The sequence below is a fragment of the Hibiscus syriacus genome, unplaced genomic scaffold (assembly GCF_006381635.1).
Source record: "Hibiscus syriacus cultivar Baekdansim isolate YM2019G1 unplaced genomic scaffold, ASM638163v2 tig00111621_pilon, whole genome shotgun sequence".
NCBI classification, from domain to species: Eukaryota; Viridiplantae; Streptophyta; class Magnoliopsida; order Malvales; family Malvaceae; genus Hibiscus; species Hibiscus syriacus.
In genome coordinates, this window is record NW_024063138.1 from 3,086,958 (window position 1) to 3,111,916 (window position 24,959).

The window sequence follows — 24,959 nt, forward strand, 5'->3', positions numbered from 1 at the left end:
TATTCCATAAATAATACATTTATATGTCAAAGAAATATTTTTAATTTGTGTTACATAAAAATTTTGAACTCATAATTAAAAAATATCTAATCTTAATTAATAAACCTTAATAATAAATATTAACTTAATGTAATATAACAATAGTGTATAAGTAGATTCATTAGATATAGAAGTAAAAAAGTTAATGAATACATCTTTTAGCTTTTATCACACATTGTCAAGAAACATAACCTAAACACTCTAATATGGCTATAAAAACTAACCCCGTTATGCTCTTCAATTCATGGAACTAATATGTATTAAATTACAATATCACTCTCTAGTTTTATTTTTTAATTTTTTAACGCATATTTTTTTAATATGTTTTTAGGAAATCTGATATAACAAAAAAACCTTAGAAGACGAGCCCCTTGAAACGTGCGTTCTCACGTAGTGTCATGTCAATATTTTTCTTGGAAGGCACACATCAAGGAATGTCCTAAGAAAAGGTGTGTTTCATTTAACATTATAAAGGGTGTTGGCTCAATAAAATTTGGGGAAACGGTGTAATAATATTATAATATTTGGGTGATTTTTGAGTAAAAATGCCTCCGACCAAAAACGTTATTAGCCAATGCAATGCTTCTACAGTCACGGACGAACATCGACCGTTTCTTCTTTGTCCACTTTCATGTTTGGGTAACATCGACCGTTTCTTCTTTGTCCACTTTCACGTTTGGGTAAAATCGATCGTCTCTTCTTTTTTATTTTTACTTGAGTAATAAATCATTTATTTTATGGGTAAAATATTACTAATTTAATTTTGCAGCCTGTTTATACGAGTATGTGTTTGTGTTCCATGGATATAAAAGCCTTGCAATTAGATTTCCTACCTCTGAAGGATCAAATCTTGAATGATGGCTGACGTAGCTGCTTGTATCTATGACTGCTTACTTTCATAAGTTCGCCGGCCCCGCATCATGCTTATATCTTACCTGCCACCTCCCTGTTTCTTGTATAGGATTTCCTGCTCAGACACTATAGCCCTTTCTCAAATTTGTAATGACAAAAAGTCTTGATTGAAAATAAGCACACCATGTCGTGTGTGAAGGTCTAAGGAAGCAATAATTCATTGGATTATCATAATCTTGATATCAATATTCACAAAATTTGGAAGGTTTTTTTTTGCCCATAACAATGATTTCTACCCATATGATCTGAAAAGGGTAATTTAATGCATGCCACTAATCTACTGGACCAATAACAAATAAGACTCCCCCTCCCTTCCCCCAGCAGGAAACGGAGTAGAAAATACGGGAACACAAAGATGTGAGTTATATACAATGCCTCTATATTTCTGTCTTCATCTTCCCAATACTCTAGTCTAGATCACCGGTAATATACATAACTATCCAAAACAGATGAAAAAGGGTCCATTTTTCCTGTTAATTTCTAACCTGAAAATAGAAACCACCTCTTTCCACATTGTGCAATGCCCCTGCAGAATAACCAGCTTCATCTGCATAAAACCCATATAGCTCATTCACTGTCCACTCTCCGTTCAAGTTAAAGAAAATTTTGATACCAAAGAAATTAACAAAAGGAAACCAAGTTAATAACTCAAACAGTACAGAGTCAAGCACCCACACTATGCTAGTTCTAGATAAGTAGAGAGATGAAAGAATTTTGAGAATTTTTTTGTTCTCTTAATTTTTCTCTGACAAATGCAGTTAGGCCTATAGAAATAGGAAGATTACAACCGCAATATACAATCTTCTATAGAAATGGGAAGATTACAACCACAATATACAATCTTTAGAGCCCTATGTAGGAGTTAACCTACTTGGATAGAATTCTAACTTCTACTTAAATTAGATAAGTCATAGTGTACAAGTTTAATAAGAAGTGAAACAGTAATGAAACACTAACTACAAAGTCTAAAAGACATGTACGGTTACATTCTACACTAGCTGTAAAAGGTAGCTATCCTTAAACAATTCTCCATCAAGAGAGGGTAGAGAAATAGTCAAGTAAAAGCCTTATGAAGCCAATTAAGCAACAATGAGGTATGGGTCAGCATTTATCATCATAATATTACAACAGTAAGATAATTCCAATTGTCTTAGATTTCCCTAATATGCCAATCTAACATGTAATACCTCTATGACAAACCTACCTAGATCTGTAAATCATTAGTACCTGTACACTGCTGTTACAAAGGCATGCAAACCCAACCTAGCAGAACCCTTCGCTGTTGGAACTTATCCGTCCACAAGATTGCTTTATTCCAGCTTAGAACTAGAAGGCCTGTGATACAAGCTGCCTTGTACAGCTTGTAGATGCGGAGTTTGCTGTTGTGACTGCTGCTGCAATGGAAGCTGCGGTGGGGGTGAATTATGCAGATCTTGTCACTGCTCTTGAGGCTGGCAGTGTTGTTGAGATGGGGATTGTTGTATTTGTGACTGTTGTAGCCGCTGTGCCCCAGCCTTGTTCCCATGAGGTGGTAAGCCACCCGGTAATTGTCTCTGATCTAGCACTTGGTTGACAGAAGGTACTGAAACACTACCAGCTGAATTTGTAAGAGTGGGGCTTCCTATGGATTGAATTTGAGTGGCCACAGTTGGCATACCAGTATTATACATCGGTTCTGATGATTTCCACTGAGAACCAGCAGAAAAAGGAACATTTTGCACTGTGTTGTTTGCTAAATCGATGCCAACTTGGGACATTGCTTTGGCTGTGGTTGTACTCACCTGTGAAGCATTGTTCATGGGCTGTTGGTCAGATTGTGCTGGCTCAGATTGAGATTTGCAGGGAGGATCAGAACTCACTGCTCGACTCTGTTGAAGCATCCTTTGAACAGCAGTTTGGTTTTGATTAACCTTCTTTTGGTTTGGCTGTGACTTTAGGCGCAAATGCTGGGGGTTGGGACCCACAGATGCTGGCAGGATGCACTGATTCACAGCTGATAGTGTATGGCCAGAGGGCACCGTGGAAACATGACCTTGAGAACTATTATCAGAATGGGAAGCCATCTGCTGGAGTTGCTTTGTAGAAGGGGGTGTTGTCCCAGAAAATTGCTTTTGTTGTGGCTGGGAAACTAGAGGTTTAGATTGTTGGACAGGGCTCGTACCAGGCTTGGAATACAAACCTTGACCTTGCATCAACTGCGTGATTTGCTCTCCTTTCTCAGCAGTTTGGTTTCTAGAGGCCACGCTGATGCCACTCAGATGAGCAGGATCAGTAGAAAGGTTCTGATGCACCAGCATGTTCCCTCTTCCTACTCCCTTCAAAAGTTTAGTTTGCTGTTGAGAGTGTGTTTGTTGTCGTTGCTGAAGATGGTGCCTGCCAGATTGTTCATACTGCTGCTGCTGTTGCTGTTGCCGTTGCCATTGCTTGCCTATCTGATTGTTCAATCCACTAGCACCAGTTTGGGGATTCCTACCAAGCCCGTGAGGGGCAAAGTGGTGTTTCTGTTGGTGCTGTAATGACATGCGAGTCATTGATGAAGATAGAGAGGGGAGTGATACTGGTCGAGTCGCTGCTTGAGATTGAATCTGGGAATTACTCTGAAGAGAAGAGGTTATGGGAAGTTGGGTCTGATGTTGGACGTGTGGCATCAAAGCACTAGATGCAGCAAACTGTTGTTGCTGCTGTTGCTGGGGCTGTTGTTGCTGCATAAGATGCTGCTGTTGCATTTGCCTTTCTTTAGAAAGGCGCATGGCATATGCTTGCTGCTGTGGCCCATTAGCATGATTGGAACCCTGATTTTGAGAATGATGAGAGTTGCTCAGTGCATGGGACTGCTGTGAAGGCATTTGCTGCTGCTGCTGGGGACGACAAGGATATAACTGAACAGATGTTGATTGATTAGGGTAAGCAGAATTCAACTCATTGAAAGCAGGAATTCCCTGGCTGGTCCCTTGAGCCTGCAATTGGAGCTCAGGTGCCATTAATTGCCTTTGAGGGTCTAAACTGTGGCCAGGCTATCAAAAAAGGAGAAGGAAAAAAAATCAGACACGATTGTTGGTATATAACAATTAACCATTTATATGGAATAGAAGAAGCCCAAACAGCTTGGTGGCAATACTATGTTGAAGCATAGACTTGACTATACTGCCTTATAAATGTAACTTACTCGCATCATGTGTGTGGTGTCATGAGGCCTCAACATTGAGAGCATGCTGCCAGAGTTCAGCATTGCTGATGATGTCATTCCTTGGAAGCCTGGCCTTGACATTGGCATGCTTCTATTTATACCACACATCATTCCCAAATTATTTCCACCAGTTAGCATACGGACCATATGATTTGATCCCGACACAGCCCCAGGGAGAGAGAAGTTGGACTGCTGAATGTTCCTGCCAGATAACATTTGATTATATTGTTGCATTCTATGCCGTTCATCAGTTGGCAAAGATGTTCTGGGAACATCATTCCTACCATCCCTGAGAGCAAAATGACCCAAATTTGTGCCATTAGCATACAGAAGTATGCAGGCACAGAGAGAATCTACACATTAGCTTAATACCTCACAGATGCATCGAGTTGTGTAGACAGTGATGCTAAATTACTGCCACGAACCACACCAGAAGATCCCTGTAGTGAGGAATTTGCTCCATAGGCAGGAGGAGGCATTGATCCTGCAGCTCCTTGATTCGATGCTGGTAAACTACTTGTGTGAGAAGCCTGATATCCAAGGGGTAGAACATCTTGGCTTGATGCAGTGGCATCACAAAGATAGAGAGGCCTTTATCCAGACAAATAAAAGTAAAAAATGATATTGCAGCACATTGCAATAAAAGCGCTATAACATAATAGCAAGAAAAGTGAAAAACTAATAACGATGATTGAACTATCAGGCTAAATACAGTAATAAAAACAGGGACAACTTAACTTACGTTAGAATCCCTCCATTTAGGTTATTAGGGCAGACTTGTGAAAGAGCAATAACATGGGAGTTGTGGACAGGCACTATCTGCTTCAAATCCTGGTTACCATACTTTACAACACACAATAAGATAAAGGCAAGTAAGGAGTTCGGAAGAATCAAGGTGAAGTTAAAAAAAAGGCAGTCTAGGATCCTTTGAAGCATTAAGCATGTAGTCTTTGTTCAAATCCATACTTATTTCCACACCAGAAATGCTAACACAATTGAGAAAAGGAAGGTGAATGAATCAAGGTTCAAAATTAATTTGAAATTTCTTTTCAGAGCACACTCTCAATTTAAATAAATTTCATACACTGGGCCACAACTTTGAGATGTTCAAAGGCAGCAAAATTCAATAATTTTAAAATCAAAGTAAATCTCAAACTTCAAAATCTCCACAAAATCTTACCATTTATTAAAGTTTTATACTACCACTCAAATGCTACATGAATTGTTCAGACTAAGTGAAGCAAAATGTACAAAGGATACTATGGATTCACATAGCAAGCCTCTATTCTCTAAGTGGGAGTATAGAAGAGGTTATCTAAAACAAACAGATTCCTTTATTAATCTTCCTGTATATCCAAGAAAGCCTAAAGGTAATGATTTTTATCTTTTAAGTTGTAGCTGGAGGACAAAGGGACTACAGGTATGTTGTTTCCACCTTATGATTTATTTTCATAATTTTCTAATAATCTACAGAAGTTCAGTATTTTCATTCCAGTCTTGGTCTCTTGGAGCACTCACAATCACAATAGGTGAAACATCATTCACAATATTTCTTCATCTAAAAGGAAGGATGACAGCATACAGGAGTTGGTCAAGATGCACCTAAGCATGTCAAATAGAATCCTAAAATGACAATTTGGCTTCCTTGAAGAATAAATCCTAATGGTTCAAACTAGGAGTACGGTAAAATTGACATTACTGAAGATAAAAAGACTATCTTCAACTGATTGATTAAATCAGCCTCATCTGTTCTTAAAACTACCAACATGTCAGGATCTTTATATATTAAAAATGTATCACATATGTACCTGACTCCGCCAGCAGTGTTGTTTCTTGCCAACAAGTATAATTTTCTCGAAATGGGACTTGAGAGTATCCTCTTCCATCGGCCCCTGCAAGCGTTGAAACAGCTGTCTCGCACTGCCCTGAACAACATACATCAATAGGCCAATCATAGACTATAAGATTAGCTCCATTGAACACATCCGCATTCAATACATTAAAAAATGAGAATCTACTAGTTTTAGGGACAGAGAGGACCTTAGGAATGCCAGGCAATGTGGATGGATATGACACAGACGATCCTGAATCATCAGCACTGTCAGCTCCATCTCCACTTTTATCCATTAAAATTTTATGACGTTCCTTGCATTCTTTAGGATTGCGGAATATGCACTACACGCATTGAGAAGTTCATGAGAAAGTTTCCTAATGGAGAAAAATGAATGGAGAACTGCTGTAGATATAGAAAGGGATTACAGACAGATGAAAGAACGAGTAGCACTTTAAGAGCAGTAGACACATTATTGGTGACATTTAAAAGGATGCACATTGGAAGGAAGTCCTACATAACAAAACATATTTGTAAAGACATTTAGCTCAAGCACTAACCTTAAATTGAAAGGTACCATTGATGGCGTCACTTACAAGCTCCCAAGCAGGACCCATGTCGTGAACTAGGACGACAAGTGCCTGAACATAAATGCAGTATCATCTCAAGGCCCTGGTGCTAATGATGACAGAAATATAAGAATACGAACAGGATAACAAAAAACTAACCTGATCTTCAAATAGTGACCACCGACAACCAGAACCAGGCTCCCCAACAGACATCTAGAAGCAGTTTGCGCGATTATAATAATTACAAAAGAGATAAGACAACTATGAAGCACATGATCAACCAGACAAACAAGGGCCAAGTAAAAACTACCCTGGGTGTTTTGACTTTTCTAACTCTGTCACGACCATGAATTAATCTAATGATTTTGTTGGGATTGGACATATTGCTCATTTGTGATCCCACTGGTGAAGGAATGGATCCACTGGGATTGATGTCAAAAGCATTATCTGGTTGTTGCTTAATTACCTTCAGCTTCTTGGCATTATGTTGCCCATATAAAACTAAGAAAAAGGATAATTGAAAATGTGAAGCCTGAAGAACATGACACTGGATAGATATATCTTACCAAGTAACCAACCATTAACTCAAACATGAGAAAATAGAGCTTTACCACTGGATCCATTAGAATAAAAATGATGACTCTCTGATCTCTTTTTGGAATAATCTCGCTGCCAAAGAAACAACATTATCAAACAAAAGATTCTCCACTAAAAAAAGTGCACAAGGAACAAATAACGTGGCAACATAGAGGAAGAACAGAAGAGTATCAGATAAAGTTCAACACTTCAAAAAATAAATATACTAGGCAATTTTTTTACAAAGTTTTTTTTAAAAAAAATCTTTCTTAATGATAAAATAAATATACTATTAAAAAAATAAGCAAAGGAAAAGAAAATAAGTTTGTTAATATCAAAATAAAATAGGCATAATCTTTATTACAAATTCACCTGTTCATTTTGAATGGTAGATTCCAGCTGCCAATCCTGATCGTATGCAGAACCCTACCAAAAGCACAATTCAGGCCCTTAGAAACTATGAAGACAAATAACGAAACCATCCATACCATTCCTGAGATAAACAAACCCCAGTCAGTTAAAACAAAGGAATTCCTACGCACAAGATTCTTGGCTTTTTTCTTATTTGGTTTTGTTGGTGTTTCTGCATGGTCATATGGAAGCTGCCTTGCAAAATCCCCAGTTGATTCAACCTCCATGCTTTTATGGATATGGAATCCTCCTTGCAAAGTACTCTGATCATCCTGAAAAGAATTAGTATCCCCACTGGAAGCATCTGTTTCTGTTGGAGCCTGTAAACCTCCAGCAGCAGTGGCACTGCTAAAAGGACTTAAGACCCTCTGTCTGGATCCAGTACGCACACGTTTTGTTGGAATTGGACCAACATTTAGACTACTATCTGGCCTTTTTCCAATCAACATGGACTGCTGACCACGGTTTCCATATGACAAATCAGCACAGTTTTCATATGGTCTCACAGGATATGATTTCATAGGGTTCTTCCGCTTCTTGTTTATTTTTGATGATTTTCTACCTTCCAAGGCTCCAGGCAAAGAATATGTACTTGTTTCTCCTTCATCCTCTTCACAAAAAAAGTCACCATATGCAAACTCTGAATTTGGACAAGTAGTAAGGAGCAGAAGACTATTAAATGACAAAGAAACTGAAAAAAGGTGTAATGATTACCTGCTCCAGCATCACAAGCATAAGTTTCAACTTCCTCTTGTGCACTACTCCCAGTTTTCTGGGAAAAAAAATAATAATCAACATTGACCAGAAAAGTTCCAAAAGCTGCACATGGCAGATTAGAAGAAATGGAAAATGCATATATGTTCTCCATGACAGTTTGATTGGTGCATCTTTTATATGCATTATATCGGGACAGTATACTGTTCTTGAGAATCTGAGATTTACAAGATTTTTATAAACTACTCTTTTTTATTAAATATAGGGGAAGCAAAAGAAAAAGGTCACACATAAACTCATTAAGGAACTATATTTACCTCGGTCTGTACCAAATAAGATTCAATAGATCTCCGGTAGGTTTCCATAGCACCAGAAGGAACCGAATAGAAGAGGCTTTCCTGGAAACAAAGCACATAAAAGTTAGAACAAAGAATGTAAAATAAGAAAAAGAAATATTTCCACAAGATGCAACTTATTGTAAGAGAGAGAACAAAATATTATATTCAAAAGCCAAGAATACCGTCTAAATAAACGTTAAAAACTAAGGAAAAAGTTTAAGCCATACTTCTGTTAGGTGTTCATTCCAAGGGAATGTCTATAATGCCAACACTGGATATACTGACAGATTTTGCTGGTGCTTCAGCTTGAAGTGCTGGAACAGGGGAGCTGCTACATTTCAAAAATCTAAGAGCATACGCCCGAATAGCAAGATCCTTAGTCTTTCCAGGGAGCTCCTGCTGCTCCTTATTCACATCCTGCTACAAAACATGGTGCACATAAAGAGATGATAGAAAGAACAATCTAGCATATTGATAAGAAGTGAATATTGAGAAATGTTAATAAGAGGGAATCTTAAGGCAGGGAAAAAGAGACCAAATAGCATGAGAGCCATTCCAAATATATTAGTAGATATCCTTGCCCAACACCCGGCCTAGTCTGTCCAACCTCAAAGGCTATTTTTCTTTGAATTATTAAAAGATTAAAATTTTATATTGATATTAAATATATTTTACATTTAAAAATTAGGGCTGGGCCCAGGCCAAAAATATCTTGTCTGAGGCTCACATTTGTATAGTGTACCTAAGTTCTTACTTTTGAATTGCAATCATCCAAGAGCTATCCATATAACTACCTAAGCTCTCAATAACCTCTTCTCTTCCTTCCCAGTTCAAAAAAAAATACCTTCATACCACATTGAAGAACAAAACTTATAAGCAAATAAGCAACATGAATAACATACAAAACCAGTTATTAGAAAGGATATGGAAGAAACTAGCACAACAATATAACCATTTAATCAGTACCATATCCAGTTCCATATTCTACTTAACCAATCATAAAAAATACCATCGTGACATTCATTGCAAGAGACATCCATAAACTACTTAAACATATAACCAAAAAAAAACAAAACAATATAATCAGTACCATATCCAGTTCCATATTCTTGTTCTCAGTAACTTCATCGGCTCTTAACCCCACCAAATCATGACCAGAGTTCTTTGGACCAAGACTTCTATCCTTGCTATTTAGAAGCACCTCTGAGGAATGCCAAAACTCCATGACAGCATTGGCGAGGGTTAAAGCTACTCCTTTTAGTTTCCATAACTGATTTTGTTCTTCATATTTCAATCGTGAAGTAAAAGCAGCAAATCGACATAATTGAGCAGCAGCAGTCATCTTCCAAAGACGCTCCTATAAGTACATAAAGAACAAAAAAGTAAGTCTATAAAGAAATGCCGTCATATGTTCCTAGTCAACTTCATATACATGTGCAATACTTGACTAAATCTAATAATAGAAAGGCTTCCAATAAGAAGGGAAAGGAGAATGCATAAGATGAATTTAATTTATATATAGTAAAATTATACCTGAGCAAAATCATTTGCCAACCATGCCATTTCCTCAAGCACAAAATTCCAGTGAGATTTTCGTCGATTCTCCAAGGGCAAGGTACCAACAGATAGCTCTGCAATCCTTTTCCGCTTAGCCTGTTCAGTGTTCACATAATGCAAGACCATTTAAACTTTTTAAAGAAAAAAAATCTTACATCTAAATTTAAGAGATCACAGAGCATATATAAACAAACCACCTTTATGATCCGAGCCTCTTCCAAGATTGAATCTTCATGCGCCTTGTACACTTCTTTCACATGATTATCCAAACTGGTTGGAACATCAGTATTAGCAGTAGAGGTTTTTTCTAACAAAGTCCTTTCAGGAATCTCACAAATAAAGTTACCCACGGTGATTAAAGGCCTACTAGCAGAAATGTTTTCACTTTTGGAGTTAGAATTATAACCCAGCACAGTACTAGTTTTCCCATCAGCTTCTGATACAGGGTGACCACTTTGTTGCACCTCATTGTTGGAAGGGAAACTCACTTCATTTTGCAGTACAGATCTAATTTCTTTCTCCACTTTTCCCATAGAATTGTTAAGAGAATGATTTTGGTTCAAGGAAGTACTAGTATCATAAATAATAGCAACATTATCGACAGCCATGGTCTCATTATTATCAACAACTAAGTTTAGTGATTCCTCTTTTTCGGATTTTTTTTCCATGGGCTTTCCTTTAGATTCAACATTTTTTGGATTAATACATACACCGTTATCGTTATTTACATCTAAGCTTAAGCTGTTTTCAGTGCAAAAGGCCTCCGAATCTAATCCCTTCACCCCTTGTGTGGAACTACTATTTTTTCCTTCAAGTGGTATGTCTTTCCCATCTCTTTTGGCATCACCAGGCCCATTTAGCTTATTAGAAATAGCGTCATTTTCAGCTTTGGTTGCACCTGTACCAGGTGGACATTCAAAACCAGTTGAAACTACCAGTTCCTTTACTCCAACAAGATCAGGTTCCTCAGAAACCAAGTTAACTGGAGATTTGTAAGCCTCCAGTTGAACAGCTTCGTTAGGTACTGTAGCATCAACCTTGCTTTTGAATAGATCACCTTTTGACTGGTCAGTTGTTGCTTCGGCAGCCTGCCTATCATCTAACTCCACATTCAACCGATTATCAGAAGTTTTCACCTTTGAAGCCAAATCACCATTTGAAGTCGCAAATTTTCTAGTATTAACAGAGGGTGTGTTCTTGTCATTTTCGTTATTTGTTTCTGATGTTAAAGCCTTATCATCCTTTGATGATCCACGAGCAGGTAAAGAAGAGCCATGACCACCTCGACCCTGAACCATCTCTGTTGAACTTGATCGTGCTCCATCTCGATTTATTTTTGACCTGTTCCTTCGAGCATATGGGCGGAAAATAGCAGAATCTTCTGATTCCTTGGCATTTTGAGCCCAATCCATCTGAGAAGATTGCTCCGATGGAACAACAGTCTTCCTCTTACGAGAATGCATAGACTTCCTTTCACCTTCAGGCAACTCATTTTCACCATCAAAAAGTATGAGGTTATCGGCACTATTGGGTTCACAAACTGCAGGAATCCCTGGTCTACCACTACTCTCTACAGAATCACCATGAGGTGAGGCAGTAAATGCAAAACTACCTTTTGCTTCACTGTAATATTAGTGGACAGGTGATACATCAGCTAGTTACTCCATTAGAATTTAGATCCATAATTCTGCAGCGCACTACTGCAAGAAGAACATACCTGATAACAAAATGTTCCGCTTGCTGATAATTGAGAGACGTAGACTGGACACTAACTGATGCTGCATTGCTGAATTTCAAATCCAAGGGATTGCCACCCTGAGAGCAATGCTTTTTATCGTGAATATTAATCAATAAAAATTAGTAGTAGCAAGAGGAGATCAAACACATACTTTCTCAAGAAACTCCAGTTCCATTCTTCTTTCATCACGAACATCATACTCCTGCCTGTCATAGACCAGTAAAAATGAAATTTTAAAAAGAAAAATTGCATGTGGTTAGGGATGTGAACCAGGAGCACTTTTCAAGAGAACTGAGAGTATTTTTTGTAAGCAATGGAACGCAGGTATAACCTAAGCTCTGCTTGAGTCCTCTCAATAGCTTCTCTGCGCAGAGAGGTCTTGACACCAATCCCAACTCCATCATCAATAATACCTCCCATGGAATAAACCTCGGCATTTACTAAGAGAGCTGATCCTGAGTTACATCCATGCATCCCTACCTAAATATCTACTGGCTGGCCCCTCCCACTGATACAAGAGGGGGAAAATGAAAGAAAGAAATAAGGAGATATTGCTGAATACCTACAAAAGATGTTTGAGGAAAAAATCAGAATAACAACTAGGGTGTATAGAAATCAAGGCAAATAAATGAACAATGAATTGAGAAGCACCAATGAACCATGAAAATATTATAAAGGCAGTTTGGACATTTTTTACGTTAAGGACTGCTGTAGAAGGTTTTTTTTTCTGGAAGATAACAAAATGTAAGATAGAATAACTCGAACTAGATTAAAGAATGAAGAGAGGAAATATACTTCTTCTTCTTTTTATTCTTTTCCACAATGAGTTGTTACTTCCCAGAAAGGAAAAAAAAGTTTACATTAATAGATAATTATATCGTCAATCCAACAAAGATTTCATATCTTTCTTTCTTTAATTTACCCCTCCTGGAAAACAGTTTCATATCAACTTTAAGACAAACAAATTATCTCCAAAAGCCATTAAGGTTCACTACCTGCGTTACACCTATTTAAAAACGTGCGAAACAAAGTTAAACTTGCATGAGGAGAGAATGCCACTACGTTTGAGACAGTTAAATAACTAGTAAAGGAAATATGAATCCCGGCGTTAACTAGAAGGAGAAAAGCAACGCTGAACAATAGTAATTAACAATTATACCGATGCCTCCCAATAGGCATACTTCATATCATATATATCCATACATAGAAGCAAATGATAGCATGAAAGGAGTTTGGCGCCAGTATTTCTCTACAAATTCCAGGATAAGAACCTCGAGAAGTCCAAAATCAGTAGTTAAACAACAAAGCCTAGAGCGTAATGAGCTTCCCCCGCATTTAACACTGCCACGTAAACCCACAAGCATTCAATCGAAATGCGAATGGAAAATCGCAGGAAAGGACAAACTGAAACCCTAAATGCATTGAATCACGGAAAGTGTTCCTAATTTGGAGCATTACTTGAATTCTAGGGTTTCCAATACGAAAATTAAGGGCGAAAAATAACCTGAATTGGGGCACGGAGTAGTGCAATTAGGAACTAGGGCAAAGCACCGAGGAGCACCTGAACGTTCCCGCTTTTTTTTAACACTATATTTACCTCTCAATCTCTTTCTCCCCGGGGTTTTGAAGCTACAAGCCCTCCCTCAAAGTTGTTGTCCTCAATCAAAACGACATGAATTAACCCCAAAATACGACGCGTCCCTGTGAAATGCAAGCCATGAGCATGTTGTTGAGTCTCTCAATTCACAGTTTGTCGAATCTTGAATTAACTCTATTAACCCTCAGGTGGTGTTTGGTTCAAGGAACATATTTGGTTGGTCGGGAATCTCATTCCCCGATAATGTTTTATTACCAATAGTATATTTTTTGTGGTATATTATCGGGAATGTCATTACCTCCCTTCCCTTAGGTATTGTAACATTACCGGCGTTTTGGACTAAAATGCTCTTAATTTTTTTATTTTTTCCAAAAATATCCTTCTTATGTCATTGAATAATAAAAATTCTACGAATGTTAAATTACAAATTTATCCTTAAATTATTTTATAGTTATAAAAAAATCTATAATTAAAATTTTATATGAAGTTCAGAGGTTAAAAAAATTTACCCTTTCATTAAACCTTTTTTATATTTTTAATTTTGTAAAACAAATTATATAAATATTATGAATTTAATTTTTTTTAAGAAAATATATAAATATTTTACAATTTGTAATATTATACAAATATATAATAAGGACAATTTGGTTAAAAAATACATTCCAATAATATTTTATTCCTTTAACCAAACACGGTAATCTTACATTCCTGCTAAACCAACCAAACACAAAATACAACATTCCCAGTAATCTTATTCCCTGGTAATCTTTTATTCCCACTGGTAATCTTACATTCCGTGAACCAAACGCACCCTCAGGTTAGACTTAAATTAGACTGCCTTTCGTTAAGTTTTTCCCTCAGTTTAACCTTATTGATCTGCGTTGTTTCGAGGAGTGTACGGTGAGAAATGATTTTTGAAAGCGAAAACTATTTGAATGCCCACTTAACTATGAAATTGATATCAAAATGATCAATACTTTTAAAAGTTTATCAATATAATTATTGGTATTGACATGTCAATTAACATAAAAATGGTTGTCCCTTTTTCCCATATGTATGGGATAAGGGGGAGATAAGATAGTAGGCTACCCCCAACATCAGGTTGAGAGCAGCTTCCGTAAGAGACCTCCGAATTATGAAATGCCCTCCGTAGGACTCGATCCCACGACCTCAAGATTAAAAACCTTATATTCTACCAACTGAGCTGGATAGTCATTTTTAACATAATTAGTATAATTACATATTTAATTTTTAATATTTATACGTAAAAAATTTAAGTCCATTTAATTATTTATCTTCCAGTCACCATCTAGTTATAAAAAAATTAAATTGCAAAAAAGGTAAACAGAATAACAATGTTTAAAAGAATTGAACATGGGACCTAAGTCACCAAACTTGAGCTCTTACCCACTAAGCCAGCCTCCACATTTAGGGTTGTTTAGTTAAGGTAATATGGGATTATTAGGAGAATGAAATATCATGTCTGGTTGGCCAGTAATTCTATTATCCGGTAATCTTTTATTCCCAACAGTGGTATTTTTGGAGTATAATACAGGGAATGTGGTTACCTCATTCCCTTAGGTATTGTTAGATTATCGGCGTTTTGGACTAAAATGCCCTTAAATTTTTTTCTCAAAAATATCATTCTTCTGTCGTTGAATAATAAAAACTCTATGAAGGTTAAATTACAAATTTATCCTTAAACTATTTTAGATTTACAAAAAAACCATAATTAGAATTTTATATGAAGTTCAGGGGTTAAAATAAAATTTTACCCTTTCATTAAACTTATTTATCTTTTCAATTTTGTAAAAAAATTATATAAATTTTATGAATTTAATTTTTTTAAAGAAAATATATAAATTAATTATAGTAATATTATATTAGAATTAAACTTGTTAAAAAATAATTATATAATAAGGACAATTTGGTAAAATATACATTCTAATAATCTTTTATTCCTTAACCAAATAATGTAATCTTACATTCTTACTAAACAAACCAAACACAAAATACAACATTCCCAGTAATCTTATTTCCGCTCGATAATCATATTCCCACTGGTAATCTTACATTTCGTGAACCAAACGCGCCCTTAAGTTATGTTTTATTGAATAGTATATATATTTTATAAAATAGTTAATGCAAAAAGAAAAGGAAAATAGTCATGAAGGATTTCAATAAAGGTCACATAAAGAATTTGAGAACACTAAACCACTAAGGGTAAACCTTACATTTGAATAATTGTTGGATATATATATATATTAAAAATTAATTTTATACAATGTTAAAAGAAAAACTAAATTTAAGATTTATATATTTTTAAAATAATTTTACTTTTTCAAATTTATAATTCAATGATTGTATATAATCTTAGATTATATCTTTTTAATTAATTAGTAATTTTATTTTTATTAAAAGAGTAAAATGTATGAATTATTTATATTTTAATTATTTTTTATTAGATTGTGTAGTAATTTGTAATTTAAAATAAATATTATAACGTAAATTACATATTCTGAACTACAGAACCTAAATAAAAAAACTACACAATCTAATAAAAATAACTAAAATATAAATAATTCACACATTTTATATTTTAATAAAAATAAAATCAATAATTTATTAGAATTAAACCATAAATTAATATGAAATCAAATCAGGATCTAATCATCTAAAATCATAATTCTTTTATATAATTAATTAAATTATTTATTGTATGTATTTATAACTTGATGATATTACGTAAGATGATATAATAATTACGTAAATATACGTATCTTTCAAATAATAAAATGATGCGGAATTCCTAACTTGCCATGTCAGAAAGAAAGAAGCCTACTCTGTCAAAGGCGAAAACCTGCAGGCATGATTTAATGAGGATCCAGTAATTCTGCACATCAGGGTGACACATAGGAGTGTCCTTCATCTCCTCTAGAAGGTAAAAGGCTTTATCAAAGAGACCACTCCTACTGTAGGCAGACAAAATAGCAGTGTAGGCTTCATGATTCACAACACAGCCTTCATCACTCATAGCTTGAAAGAGCTCGCGAGCTTTCTCAGGCTGCTTGCATTTCCCAAGCATAACAACAAGCCTCATGTATATAGAAGAGTTGGGTTTATACCAAAGCTGCTCCCGTAGTAGCTCAAATAATATTTAGGGCGGGTTTTAATCTAAAATAATATTTCGTCTAACCTAAAAAATTATATAAATAGTAATAATTTCAATTACAACATGAAAATGTTACATGCAACGACTTCTAACGGGAGCAGCTCAAATAATATTTAGGGTGAATTTTAACTTAATAATATTTCGTCTATCCTAAAAAAGTTATATAATTAGTAATAATTTTAATTACAACTTGAAAATGTTACATTACAACTATTTCTAACCTAAAATATTATCTTTGTATTCTAGAAGGCCATTCAATTAGTAATAATTTTAGCTACAACTAAGAATGTTTTAAGTTGCAATCATAATAGTTACGTAATTTTTATAATATGAGAATATCAAGCTAAAATATTACCCAAATTACTCTAAAGATTTAGACTCATTACAAGTTTCCCATTTATAATCGATTTCTATTAGGAATGGCAGAACGACTCGAACCTAACGGAAAAATCCCCGGCTAAGTTCGGGTCGGGTATAGGGGTAAAATTCGAGGATTTTTTTGGGTTCGGAGACAGGGATGGGGCAAGGTATCCCCGCCCCGCCCCGATTATATATATATATATATATATATATATAAATAATATTTTATATTTTTTATATTAATTATTAAAGTAAAAATTGGTTAATTTATTGATAATTTTCTCAATGTAGGGAGCTACCAAATAAAGTAACAAAAGTGACACGACGATTTTGGATAATTTTATTTAACTTAATATTACGTATGTATTTTCGTTGTATGATTTGAATATTGAAACAAGTTTGTATTTAATTATGTATGTGTTTTATTTTGGAGTGTAGACAATTATTTAAAATTGAGTTTGAATTTATGACTGTAGTTTAAATTGTAAATCATGTAGACTAATTTTTTATTTTTTTGTGATCGTTTTTTTTCTATTTTTTATGAAAACTAAGTTTTTCTCAGGATCGAATACAATATTTCGGGTCGGGTTCGGGGACGGGACAAAAAAATTCCTGACAATACGTCTCTATAAAATATCCGACAGATAACGGGATGGGGGACGAAGATTCATTTCGAGGACAAGAACGAAGAGCAAAATCCGCCCCGAATGGGCTGTATTTTATACTCATCCTAAAAAAAACAAAGAGCACTGCTAGATTATAAGATGAAAAAGTTCAGTTTTTCTTCTACTGTATACAACATAATTCTTCAATGCAGGAGATATCTAGAAAAAGAAAAAAAATAGAAAAACAGTCACAGACCCACAAAATCCCAAGGATGAAATTACAAAACTATATATACAGAAACGAAAAGCAAGATGAAATCTCAAAATTCCAATCAGTCCTTAAGAGCAGATTCCCAACGCAAAGCAGTGATTCTCTCAAGGAGTGCTTCAAGGCTTCAAGCACGGTCCTCGGAAGGAGTTTCTTGGAATTGTTGGGTCCTCTCTTCGTTTCGATAAAAGCCTTGGTGGCCTCTCGTCGAAGAATGATGGAAATAGCCTTCCTTGAAGCTATCTTCCCGTTCACTTCTTCTCTCCTGTCCCTCGTCTGTCTCTCGGCATGAACAAGTCCTCCTATTTCACTTCTTCTATCATTCACTGTTAAGCTCCTTGTTTCCTCTTCTTTATCATCCCAATCTGGACCACATGTTTCGGATTTGGCAGCGGAAATTGACGAAATACGAAGTGGCTTAAGGATAGGAGTCGGCGGCCGATAGATAGCGGGTAGAAATGGGTTGGGGTGAGCCGAGACAATGGCCATTTTGGATTTGCAGAGAAATTGAGCACCGGTAACTGAAGTGGAGTTGGTAATCAATCGTACGGTGTACTTTCAGATATGGTCATTGTTGAGCGTAGGGATGGCCACAAGGCCGAACTCGACCAGTTATTTCGAAAAATTTTGGTTCGGATTGGATTAAATTTTTAGATATTATACTTGGGTTGAATTCAGATTTAGAATAAAAATATCCAATTTGACTCTATCAGTAAGAAATATAATTTTATTTTATATATTTAAAAATAATTATAATAAAATATCACTATATGTTATTTTTTTCTCAATTAAATCTCTAACTTCTATTAAATAAAAGTAATATTTTTTTATAAATATATTATTTTGAATCGGATCAGATTAAATTTTATCTCAAAAGCTTGAGTCAAGTTCAGATCGTATGAAAGGTATATATTTTCGAATTGAAATTATATATTATGAGTTCATATGAAAAATGTATAATTTTCAGGCTGCGATTTTATCTATGAGTTTAAGCAATAAGTTCAAGCTATTTGTATTAACTTAAACAGGTAACATCGTTTGCTTATGTTTCATACAAATGTGATTTTTTAATAGAGATCATGGACATGAATATATATGAGCATCAAAGATGCACTCTCACAAAGCACAAAATGAATTGACTTTACTATATTATGTTACGCCAGTAGTACTTAATCTATTAGTTTGATATGTTTTAACACTTAACTTTTTATTTTCTTAAAATCATATTCAACGTTTAAACTTTATTTCATGTAAGTACATGCGGACGAGCTGACGTGGCATAACTCCAATAAACAGACAATCAATTCGAAGGGTAGACTACAAGAGAATGACGAATCGACCGAATAGTATAATTTCAAACTCATCGGACGATGGATCATGAAAATTGGAAGGTGAAGAAATCAAAAAGTCTATCATCAATTGAAGAAGATTAAGATGTTTCATGATAAAACAGAGGCCGAAGTCACTCTCAAGAGATCGAAAAGCTAAGAGCTAGAAAGTTTTAACGTCATCGACCGACAATTGTATATGTGACAACCGACGAACCCGTTTGTTAAATTTTTAACGAGAAAATATTAAAATAAACAAAAATTAAACATTAAACATGATTTTAGAAAAATAAAATAAAAATACAACGAATTAACAATCTATCGTGTAAGTTCACTCCAAGCCAACTTGGTTTTGATGAATTCGAAAATAACTCAGCACTTAAATAGATTAGCTAAAGGTACTAATAGAGTTACAAAAATTTCATTTTCATTGTGATTTCTCGTTTCTCGTTTTTGTTTTCTTTCGAAAAAATTTCATTTTCGTTTTTTGTTTAAAACCTTTACCAGAAAAGTTTTCAACAAACACTCAACAATATATATATATATAGGGATAGGATTTAATTATATTACGTAAAACGCTTTTAATTTTTCACAAATTTAGGATCGTAGGATAAGTAAAAATAGAGGGCTAAGATTAACAACAGAAAATGAGAAAATATTCACAGGAAAAAAATAATGAGTTAATATCAATTATCTATTTTCACTCATTTAATAATCCTAAATTTGTGTAGAAATGAGAAAATGTTAATTGAAAAAAACAATAAGTTAATCTCAACCTTCTATTTTCACTCATCTAACGGTCTTAAATTTGTATAGAACTAAAAAAATTGCACAATTAAGTGACCCAAACTCATATATATATACACACACATAAGAGAAAAACACACAATTTTAACCATCATGTATCTTGACAAATAACCAGTTGTCCCTATGAAAGATTGTTTATAGGATACAACATCTTAGAGCTAAATGAAGCCAGTAAAAAAACCCAGATCTTAGCTCAACTGTTTCATGCAGTAATCCTTAAAAGTGAAACCAAAGCTTAGCGCAATTGTTTCAAGTAATCATCCTAAATAACTGACATATAGTAGGTTTGAAGTTAGAAAACTTGAAAACTCATCTAACTCTTGAACAAGTTGATACTTAACAGCGAAGCCTGGCAATGATACTAGCAAGAAATTCAGAAACTAGAGTGAAAAAGAAGAAATGTTTCAAGGCCACAAATTTGATATCTAGGTATCAGAAATTAGAAATTCTAAAATCTCAGATCATTCTGTTTCAAGGAAGGAAGAAAGTGTATCACAATATCAGAGGTTTCTACCCTCCGAAACAACACTCGAAGGTTCTCACTGTCACCAAAAGCAGTTTATCTAAGTGCCGCAATCTAATACAAGTATCCGTCTAACATGAATACTTAAATCATGCTTGAACATTGATTATCTTAAGCGTTGGAATCTAATAAAAGTTCGTTTCACCAAAAATTATACTCGAAGGTTTCTACCCTACCCATGTTTGAATATAGTTGGACAGGGGCGTCTAACATGAATACTTAAGTCATGCTAGAATACAGTTTATCTAAGCGATTGAATCCAATACAAGTACGTTTCATCAAAAACGACATTTGAAGGTTTCTACCCTACCCATGTTTGAATATAGTTGGACAGGGGTAACATGAATACTTAAATCATGCTCCAGAATAAATTCGAATGAAATTATCCATCATTTCACCACAAGTAGGCTATTTTATGATACATAAACAACCGAGTAACAGAAAAACCGAACCTCCATGCCCCAACCATCCCTCAAGAAACCCATTCAAGGGCAACGCAACAAAGGGGAAACCAATCAATTGGACAAGAAGATCAATCGAAAAGGCTTTCGTAAAGGGGAATAGATGATTACAGTTAAAATAGAAAGGAGCAGATTGTTGAATACCACATAGGAAAACGATTGCAGAATGCCAATTAAACAAACACATCAAATGCAGTTCGTTAACCTTAAAACGACATAAGCAAAGACACTGAAAACCAATACGAAAGCACAAAGATCTGATTCAGTGATTCACCAACCAACCAATAACATTATCTTTACCCTCAACCCTAAATCATCTCACTGTCGATACGTTATTATTTCTTGCTTTTACTTCCAGCATCACCGCCTGCAGTGTTCCCTCCAGTCGCCGCCTTCTTTGCCGCCTTTTCTTGCAAAGCCTTTGCATCTCTGCCGCATTAAAAAAAGACACAATTCCAAAGATCAGAAAAACCAAAACTAAAATAAAATACCAAAAAAAATGAAACCTTTCACGGCGTTGTTCAGGGGTCAAACCATTGTCCTTGGTTTTTCCTTTGTTGCCTGATCTAGCTTGGGCCCTTTCTCGATCTTTCTCTCTCTGGTTACCGCGTTAGCTTGAGTTAAAGAATCAACAAAATTAGAAATACCCCGATCTTTTTATTTACAATCAAACCGAAGAAAATCACAAAAATCAAAAGGATATGAGTCATGGTTGATCCTCGAAAGCCAAACAACGATCGCGATTATCAAGCCCTCTAAAAATTCAAACGATAGATAGATCAATTAAACAATTTAAACAAAACAAAGGTAAGAAAAAAAGAATTAATTGAGAAAAATATATATATATATTTTTAAAAAAACACCAGAAGGGGTGGACTCTGGGAATGAAGCAAGGTGGACTTGAAAAAAAAGAAAGTTGCTTTTGGTGATGTGAGGCAGCTAGGGATGAGAAACGGGGATAACTTTGTGTAATTTGTATTTGTATTTTTTCTAATTTAGGTGTGGATGAATATAAATTTAATTGATAGTGAATGAGTATAAATGTAAAAAGTCATATTCATTGTGGTTAGTGAGTAAATAACAGGTTTAAGATTTTACTCGTTCTAGATCTGCTCACCCTATATCTATTTGTCTCATATTCGTTTGTCCACTAATTACTCACTATATAAATTTTGGACTATTATAAATTTAGATATAATTTCAAAGACTGTTATATAAATCTTAAGATTTTATAAGATACGACTTGTAATTTAACTGAATGTTAACATATAAACTAAATTAATCCTTGGTTTATTTTAAGTTTATATAGTAAATAAATACTTAAATTATATAATCTTTTTCATTTAAGTATCTAAAATATTTTTAATCAAAATAAGTATTTAAAGTTATATTTTTTTTGTCAAAAATATGTATTTAAAATATTTTTTTATCAAAATAACTACTTAAAGTATTTAATATTTTTCATTTAAGTATATAAAGTATTCTTTAATTAATGTCGCATGTTAACTTTTTAGAATTTAGATGAAAATAAAATTAAATAGTTAAGGTATCTATTTTGACTAAAATGATTTTAGATATTCATTTTAACCAATAATACTTTTAAGTACTTAAATGAAAAAAATAATATACTTTATATATTTATTTATGATATAAGCTTTTATTTTACTATGTTTCTTAATTGATGTGTTTGTTTTATATTTTGTTGTTTATGTAATCTGTGAAGTTACTACCAGACGGGTATAGGTAGGTATAGGCGGGTATAGGTAGGTAGTGGACGTGGGGTGAATTTAAGAATGTATTAACGTTTGGGCAGATGTGAGTTTAAAAATTTTACTTGTAATTGGTGGTAGATAAGTAATAAATATAAAAATATTAAGTTATATAAGGATAGAGGAAATGATATTTGTACCCGGTCCGCCATGAGACACTGGAGGTGCGGCATAAAATTTATCGCCGTCAGAATTCAAGTTTTGTTTTGGCAGCCTCTTCTTTCGTATGTATTGATTCCCTATAATTCAACGTATACGAACATACATAATCGGCTAAATGTGTGAAAATGGATGCAGAAAGTAAAATTAAAGTTGTGGGATGTTTGAAATATTTAGCGGTTTAAAAATATTTTAATAATATTATATAAATCAAGTTACCTCACCAGTAAATGAATGGTTGTTAAAAATACATTTAGAGATTATATATTCGAGCACCACACGCTCCAAGAGTAAGGAACTTTCATTTAGGGGTGAGAGTTTGATCGAGTTGAGTCAAAAAATTTGAAGTTGGCGAGTCATATTTTAAAACATGAAGTTTAATTGAAATTTTTTAAAGTCGATTTGAGTTTATAAAATTCAATTTGAGTCGAGCCAAATTTTCGAGTATATATTTAAATTTAATTGTAAATATTTTTAATATTATTTGATTCTAATTTAAATGGTTTTCTATAACCATATACGATATACTTATATTTCTTCATATTTTTTCATATATAATATACATATATTAACTGAAAAATTTGCAAGGGGTGAAATGACAATAATTTGTTTAGGGAGTAGGAGAGTAAAAGTTAGAGAAATTTGACACAATGATTTATAGTAGTTTGACATGACATATCAACCAAGTCTACTTTCACTACCTAAACTACTCACTTAGGATTTTCTAACAAATTCAGTAATTTGTTCTTTCTTTTTCAATGTTCAATAGATAACTTTTACACTCCTATCTTTTAATTTGGCTAAGATATAATTAATCCCTTTTTATAAAAGGTAAAAATAAGTAAACAATAAAACCTCTCAAAGGTAGGGTGTTTATAAATTTAGCTCACTAAAATCACAAATATTTACAAGAGATATAAAAAAAGATTGGAAAACTTTTTTCTTGTGTTTGATTGTTTGGATATGTGTTTTATCCCTTCTTCAAGTGTCTTGAACTTGTATTTATATGTTAGAATGAGTTTGTGATCGTTTTTAGTCGTTGGAAGTAATTTAGAGCCGTTTGGGATGTTTTCTCTGAAAAATAAAATTGCCTAGTACAGAGGGTATTGGTACTCCTATAAAGAGTATCGATACTATTTTGTTAATTTTAAATAAAACTAGTCGTTACTAGCCGTTGGGCCTGACGATATCGATACTAAACTTATGGTATCGATACTACCATGTGAAGTAGTATCGGTACCCCTTTGGGTATCGGTACCATTTTTACATTCTAGAATTTGAGCAATGCTGGTAGTATCGATACTACCTAGTGTGCATCGATACTTCACTTACCTTTGGTATTGGTACCATATGAACAATATCAATATTGTTCATGAGGTATCGATACTTCTTGTTCAGAAAAATATTTTTTGCTCAATTCCAAGTTAAATGGACTTTGAATTATTTTTTAAAACTTTGAATAAATTCAATTCAAATTCAAAAACATTTTTGCCTTAAATTGGTATATCAAAATATTATAAAAAGTGGTTCAACAATATCCTTTTTTGATACAACAAAACATTTGAAAAATTATTTTTGGCAAAACTCTCGCTTAATAAAATATTTAATGAAAAATATATCAATTGTTAAAAAATGTTCAATTCCCATTTTTCATTGAGAAATTGAATTTTTCAAACCTATACTTCTCCCCCCTTTTTGTTATATAAAAAATAATTCAACTTTAGTTCAAAATAACATTGGAGAGTAAATGATAAATTTGAAATTAAAAGCATTTGAAAAATCAAAAACTCCAGCTAAAAAAATGCATTCTAAACAAATATTTGAATTTAAAGGTTTTACACTTAAGCAAAATTGAATTTCAACAAAGAATAACAAACATGTTAATAGCACATAAAATTCAATATATCCAAGTCTAAAATATTTTATGCAATGCTAATTGTTGAAATTAAGTGCATATGCATAAATCTTATAGTATTTTGAGTAATATTTTTAATATATGTTAAAAACAAGATAATTTAAATAACATTTTAAAAATGAA

The 24,959-nt window shown here is 34.0% G+C and overlaps 2 pseudogenes; both read right to left on the bottom strand.

Moving 5' to 3' along the window:
* Positions 1-1,124: 1,124 nt before the first annotated feature.
* On the bottom strand, positions 1,125-13,633 carry LOC120165976 (annotated as a pseudogene).
* A 2,645-nt stretch (positions 13,634-16,278) lies between these two features.
* LOC120165996 lies at positions 16,279-18,417 on the bottom strand (annotated as a pseudogene).
* Between the last annotated feature and the right edge of the window lie 6,542 nt (positions 18,418-24,959).